The sequence below is a fragment of the Cryptomeria japonica genome, chromosome 11, assembly GCF_030272615.1.
Source record: "Cryptomeria japonica chromosome 11, Sugi_1.0, whole genome shotgun sequence".
NCBI classification, from domain to species: Eukaryota; Viridiplantae; Streptophyta; class Pinopsida; order Cupressales; family Cupressaceae; genus Cryptomeria; species Cryptomeria japonica.
The window spans coordinates 613,167,268-613,173,571 of NC_081415.1; positions in this window are offsets into that span (position 1 = coordinate 613,167,268).

Below are 6,304 nucleotides of genomic sequence, written 5' to 3' on the forward strand. Positions count from 1 at the left end.
AACTAATTGACCAACACTCAAAAGATTATGCTTTAAACCTTCTACATGGTAAACATTATTAGTATTATGCTTTCCATCAAGAGACATTGTACCTTTTCCTTTGATTAAACAAGATTTGTCATCTCCAAATCTTACCAGACCTCCATTATATACCAGAAAGTTCAAGAATCTACCTTTATCACCAGTCATGTGATGTGAATATCCTAAATCAATGATCCATTCATCCTTAACTTCAACTTTAGCTGTCAGGGCCTGCACTACCGATTGAACAGTAGGTGTCAGTTGATCTTCTATTATAGCAACAAAAACTCATCCATTGTCTGTTGGATCCTCATCAGAATCATCAGTGACTCCTTCATCAGCGAGATAACAATATTTATCTTTATTCTTCTTAAATTTATATCTCTGATATTCAAGGTTAGGATTGTATGTTCTTCTAGCTTCTTCTCTTAGTCTAGCATGTCTATCAGGGCATCTTGAAGCAATATGACTAATCTTATTACAGTTAAAACATTTAAAGGGTGCTTTACCTTCATACTTACTTCCAACTGGACCTTTACGCATTTTCCTTGCAAATAGTGCTTCAAGTTCTTCATTTTCTCTTCTGATTTCCTCAAGTTCTCTTGCATAGAAGGCTTTCCAATCAGATTTGTCAAAAGATGGTGTAGATGATGTTGATGCCTTAAAAGCTAAATCTGTCTTTATGGTAGCAACAGGACCAAATTCCTCAATTTCAAGAGCTGAAAGTTTTCCAATCAATGTATCCCTAGTTACTGATGTATTAGTCATTGTTCTCAACTCATTTATAGTAGTAACTTTCATTTTATATGCTAGTGGCAATCCTCTTAAAACTTTTGAAACAATTTCATCTTCACTTAAGGTTCCTCCACAACATTTAATACCCAAAATAATTTAATTTACTCTTTCCATAAAAGTAGAAATCCTTTCATCTTCTTCCATTTTCAGATTTTCATACCTGACCCGGAAGCTTTCAAGTTTTGCAATTTTGACTTTGGAATCTCCTTCATTCAATGATGATCCCAAATATCTTTAACAGTAGACCTATCTGATAATCCCATGATTTACTAATCTGTTAATGCACTCAAAAGTGCTTCTCTTACTTTGCAATCATTTTCCTCATCTTTAGCCAAGTTTGGTGGATTAGGTTGACTGGTTGTAGGAGTTGTATAGCCATTCTTTGTAACATCCTAGATGTCCTTTCCAATGCAATTTAGATGTGTCTCCATTCTGATCTTCCATATTCTATAGTTGGCTCCATCAAGTTTAGGACTGTCCTTCTTGAAATAGTTAGTAGACATTGGATCTCCTCAAGCTGTTAAAATTCTGCAAAAAGAGGACTAAGCTCTGATACCAATTGTTAGGTCCCGGAGACAACTGAGAGGGGGGGGGGGGGGTGAATCAGTTGTCAAATAAATTCAAACCAAAACCAACTTACCCAACCTTAATGCTTAATATCGGTAAACATAACTTTATGTCAATAAATAGTTTATCAGTTAATTACAGTACTGGTAAAGATTAATGCATGAAACAGAAAGACAATAACATCCACAACACATAACACCAATATTTGTACATGGAAACCCTGTAAGGGGAAAAACCACGGTGGGAAACCTTACCCATAATAAGATGATACTATTGTAGATAGTATGTGTATACAAATGGGGTCTGCACATGCAGAAAGGCCAAGCGCCTAGAGCTCACTGCTCAAATAGGAGTCACACTGACTAAAATTGGATGGTTAAATCTAATTAGAATGTATTGCTCAAAATAGCATCTTCATATGTTGCATTAAGTACCGGTGTAGTTCTGATTGTCTTTACAAATACCTTGCTTCACCTTCAAATGATGTCTGTGTGTATAGCTCTTCTTAATCTCACATATACCTTCTTTTTAATTTCTTATCACAATCGCATATCGATCTTACAAATAAGATCTTACATATATACCATAACCTAAGACCAATTTTAGTAGGTTAGCTCTAAAAGATATTACAATAAAATAATTACAAGTAAATCAATAACCGATGCAATATCTGATTCAACATGTTGGCTTAATACATTTACAATAAAACAAAATCATCTCCAAAGCATGTTGTGCTGATCTGGAATAGATAAGTCTACTGGTGCATAACCTGGACCTATTTGTTGGTAACAACAAATATGAAAATATGAATATGCCAATGAACAAATCTCCAAGACAAAGTGTCCAAACAATGTATTCGACATAACCAGGTGTTTTCCATATCTTTCCAAGTGCCAGTGAACATTATATCCTGCTAGTGTACCAGATACCAGTGACTGTGTATAAGTCACTTGCTTGCCGGTGAACATTGTTGATCCTCCAAGGTGCCAGAGTTGATAAGTGTTGATAGGTGTTGACATCAATGAAAAAACCATACCAAAATACCAACATCAGTAATATTCACTTATTGGCCAGTAAGCGAATATTGTGGGTCACAAATCCCACCAAGGTTTTTCCCCCATCGGGTTTCCTCATTAAAATATTGTGTTATGGTGTGCTTTTCATGTTGTACTTATTGTTCCTATTTACTGCATTAATTCTTATTTATCGGTACACTGTTTTGGAATGCATTTCATTTAATAAGTTCAGAAAATTCATCCACTGATTAGATACTGATTCAGCCCCCCTCTCAGTATCTTTGGGAATCCTAACAAGATCAAGGGGCCTTTCGAACAAGACCTTTTGTTTTGATGTTCTATTTTCACGTGATGTCATGATAAGCGATCCTATTGTAGGGAACACCAGGAAGTTTGTTATCCCACCAGGATAACAAAGGGGGAGGAAAGATGTTGCAGGATAAGAAATGATAACATGAATGGTTGTCCTCCCCCTTTATCCTGCAAGGCGAATAGAGGAAGTCGGATGGCCGTTCGAGGTAAGAATTTAACACTGATATACGAGTTATCTCAGCCAGCCATGTGACATGTGTGCGGCCATGGATTTTCACTTGAAAGGCTGATCAACAGTCATGACTTAATCTTAAGTTGGGCCTCTTTTGGGCGTGTATTTGGTGAGATCTCGCTCATCCATCTGCATGCGAGATCTCTTAGTCGACAATGAACATTTGAACTTGCAGAGGCCGTTAAAATTTGAATTCTCTCTGTCAGGGGTGGTTGTCGACTTGGTAGTAAAGACATTTTTGGATTTGATCAGTGCATGATCTCTGATCTATTTTTTTTTCAACCACCAGGGATTTTTACCATTACTCTAGATTGGACTTCTGCAGGCCCATTTAATATATTTTGGTGACTTTCTTGCCTCTGTCATGTCGTCATGATACATTTGTTGCAAAGATGTCTTATCCTACAACCCCTTTCCCCTCTTTTAGAGATGATGACCACTTGTAGAGTTGTCCTTGAGCAATCAGATCAACTTGTTGATCTGATTTTCTCCTCCTCTCAGATATTTTGTAAACTAACCCTCGGGTTTTTAACTAGGTTCAATTTTGAGTTATGCCTAAACTATAAAGGCAAATCTGTAAAATTTGTAGAAGGATCTTCTTTATTTTCTCATGCAAAGAACTTATTATTTTCTACACTTGTAAAAATTTGCCTTGCCTTTGCATGAAAAAAATTCGCTTGTTTTTCCTTCATTTAGTTCTTTCAACTTGTGTAATGTTTTTACCCTTTTTTTTGAATGCATTTTAATTTGTTTCCTTAGTATAGATGATTATGTTGATTCCTTATGGATATCATTCGTGAACTGGATTAGTTCTTCCTGCTATCTTGCAATTTCCAACCTTCACTCTACATTTTGGAAGCTAATTAGGATAGAATTTTGTGCATGTCCTGGGTGGGTTTATTTGTGTTTTATGTAGTCATAGGCAAGCAAGATCACTTTCAGTCTAGGTGCCAACCTCTTTCCCTTCTTTCAATCAACCCTTCTGTCTCTCTCCCTTTTCCCTATTAGAACATAGATTATTTTTTCATGTGTTGGGTTGGTCCAACATTCTGCAATTGGATTTGAAAGAAAGTTGGCCTTCTCTAAAGATTCAACCTCACACAACGCAAGGTCCCACACTTGGAGGTTGATTCAATGTTTCACAAGGTTGATGATCAAGTCTAATCATCGCAAGGTGAAAACTTTTGTGACAACAATTTTCATTCATGAAACCAGATATCATGATCATCCTATCAAACACAAACACAAGCTATCATCTTTGACAACAAGATCAAAATGGTTGTTGAACCACTTAGTCTAGTGAGTCTCATATTTTCTTGATTTATCTTTGGTCATGTTCCTATGTTACTTGAGGATATCATTGAGTGATGAGAGTGGCTTGGATTGTTCATGATTTTTTTGTCATTGTCTTCTATTTGTGGGATGTTGTTCGTGATGTTATGAAATACGTATATCTTGGGTTTCTGTGCTAGTTTCATCACTTTGTGACTATTGCACATACCTCAAACTTTGACATACAAACTATTTTTTTGGGAACACACCATGGATGCATTCCTTGTTTGCAATGATTATATGTCCCATTTGCAAAAGGATCACATTATCACTTTCATCATATATGTCACAATGTGATGTATTCATTTTTGCTATATTAAATAAAGCTCTCTATTCCTACAAGTGCATTCAAATGAAAGAAAGGTTTCATCATTACTAATTGTTCCTCATCTAATATTTTTGTTTGTTACTAACCTTTTTTTCTCTTTCATCATTTTTCCTTTTTCATATAACATTGTTCTCTTCTTTCAAAGATAATTCATTTCTTTCATATATAAACAATCTTTTGAGGTGAAACATCATACCTTCATCCCTCAATCTACATCCCTTGGTGTGCTAGGGCATGCTTTTTTTAAATCTTCTTTAAGAAAATTCTCAAAATTAAATTGTCTCAAAGAGGGGAAAAATATAGACACTAAAAATCCGCATCACCTGCATTCTTTGTTTTTAATCTAGAATTGTGCATATGATCTTCTTTATTCGTGTGATCTTGCCCTATTTTCCCCTTTTCCATTTTCGGTCCTAATCTTTCCAATTTATTTCTATTTTAGGTTTAGGGTTACATGTTACCCTTAACTTCATCCCTCTCACATCAAATCTTTCCCTTGTCTCTTTTGTAGTAACATTTTGCCTCATTGTGTCCAAATTAGGGTTTTTTGCTCCTAATTCAGTCCTCCCGCTTCGCCTTTTCCATTTTTTGTCTATATATCATTCACTTTCCCTCCCACTTTTTGTGTTGAGGTTTCATCTTGACCTTTCCGTCAACTCCCTTGCATTGGAGTGTTCCCCTAAAATCATTTTGGTGATGTCACAATTTTAGGGTTTTGGTTCTTTTTAGGGTTTTGGCATTTCTCGCTTTCAATTTTCAGTTCTGTTGGATCCCCTTTCCTATATATCCCTATTCTAAGGTTCCATTTCGACCTCTTCTTTGATCTCATTTCATCATATTCATCCCTTTTCCACTCGTTGATCCACTTTGACTCGGTTTACCCGTTATTACTTAGTTTTACCTGATTTACCCTAATTTTTTGATATTCATTTGAATCTTCTCATTTTTTATCCATACATTCCCATTCTTTCCATTTTCACCCATTTTGACCCAAATTGACTTAATTCGACCCAATTGAGGTCTTTGGACATCAATTTGACTAACTTTCCCTCTTACGTTTAATTAATTATTTAATTAATTAATCTCCCCTTTTACTAATTATTCATCTTTAATCATCTGATCAAACCCTTGCCCTTTTTATATTAATTAAATAATATTACATTATCTAATTAATTTTTATTTATGCCCTTTAATTAATTAATTAATTAATTAAAGGTTCATTTCTAACCTATAGTTCAATAATTTATTTAAAATATTCAATTATCAAATTATGTCTTTGAAATTAAATAAATAACTTTATTTATTTAATTATCTTCTCACATGAAGATAATATCTACTTTTTCAAATTTTAATTGAAAATATCCTTCCGATTTTTGAAAATGGCAATATTATGTCAAGATTCCTCTTTGATTTTCAAAAACCTTGAATTTTTGGAAATGTCTCATTATTTTTAAATTGTAAATTGAAAAATGAGGTGTGTAAACCCAAAAATTTTCTTTTTTTCTTTTTGATCACTTTTTCCTCCACCTCCTTCATCTTTCCTCGAATGGTAGTTGTAATGCCCCTACCCGACTCATCCTTTATGAGATGATGTGATAAACATTTTTTAGAATTGTGCATGTTTTGATATATCACTTGCCTCATTCTTTATACTGATCATCTCTTTGATATTGGTATATTCATTATGATTTATGTGGATGA